The sequence below is a fragment of the Asparagus officinalis genome, chromosome 7, assembly GCF_001876935.1.
Source record: "Asparagus officinalis chromosome 7, Aspof.V1, whole genome shotgun sequence".
NCBI lineage: Eukaryota > Viridiplantae > Streptophyta > Magnoliopsida > Asparagales > Asparagaceae > Asparagus > Asparagus officinalis.
In genome coordinates this window covers 107,765,509-107,766,694 of record NC_033800.1, presented here as the reverse complement: position 1 = coordinate 107,766,694, position 1,186 = coordinate 107,765,509, and positions in this window count along the sequence as shown.

Sequence of the window (1,186 nt, the reverse complement as noted above, 5' to 3'; positions counted from 1 at the left end):
CGACGTGTGTTAGACGTAGACTTATGATTTTTGGTAAACCCTCAGCCTTCAACGGATTTGACGTGTCTTTACCGACTACCGTTCGAGTCGGGCTAGCATGCAGATTATTTAAGTTCATTCTATATGTAACGTTGTGCTAAGAGAGTTAACTCTCTTAGTGCTACGGTATTAAATACGTAGACTTTATCTTTTTTACGGGAATAGACTACCCGGCAACGCGTGTTAGACGCTGACTCATCCTTACTTAGGATTCAGGATAAAAGTCCCCAGACTCGGATTCTGGTGTCTTATTCAATCGGTGAAAGACTAAACCAATAACGCGTGTTAGGCATAGGCTTTTCTCTATTTAGGAGTCGAGATAAAGTTCCCCGTGCATATAAGGTGCGGATTTTGGTGTTATGAATAACAACCTACCACAATGTTAAATATATGGGCTTTTGTCCTTTTTACAGCAAAAGACTAACCAGCAACGTGTATTAGGCGCTGGCTTATCCCTACTTAGGCTTCAAGATAAAAGTTCTCAGACTCGGATTCTGGTGTCTTCTTCAATCGGTGAAAGACTAAATCGGCAACGCGTGTTAGGCGTAGGCTTATCTCTATTTAGGAGTTAAGATAAAGTTCCCCGGGCATGTAAGATGCGGATTTTGGTGTTATGAATAACAATCTACCATAATGTTAAATATGTGGGCTTTTATCCTTTTTACGGTAAAAGACTAACTAGCAACGTGTGTTAGGCGCTGGCGTATCCCTACTTAGGCTTCGGGATAAAAGTCCTCAGACTCAGATTCTGGTATCTTCTTCAATCGGTGAAAGACTAAACCGGTAACGTATGTTAGGCATAGGCTTATCTCTATTTAGGAGTCGAGCTAAAGTTCCCCACGCGTGTAAGGTGCGGATTTTAGTGTTATGAATAACAACCTGCCACAATGTTGAATATGTGGGCTTTTGTCCTTTTTACTGCAAAAGACTAATCGACAACGCGTGTTAGGCGCTGACTTATCCCTACTTAGGCTTCAGGATAAAAGTCCTCAGACTCGGATTCTGGTATCTTCTTTAATCGGTGAAAGACTAAACCGACAACGCGTGTTAGGTGCTAGTTTATCTCTACTTGGCTTCGGGATAAAAGTCCCTAGACTCGGATTCTGATGTCTTCTTCAATCGATGAAAGACTAAACTGGTAAGGCAT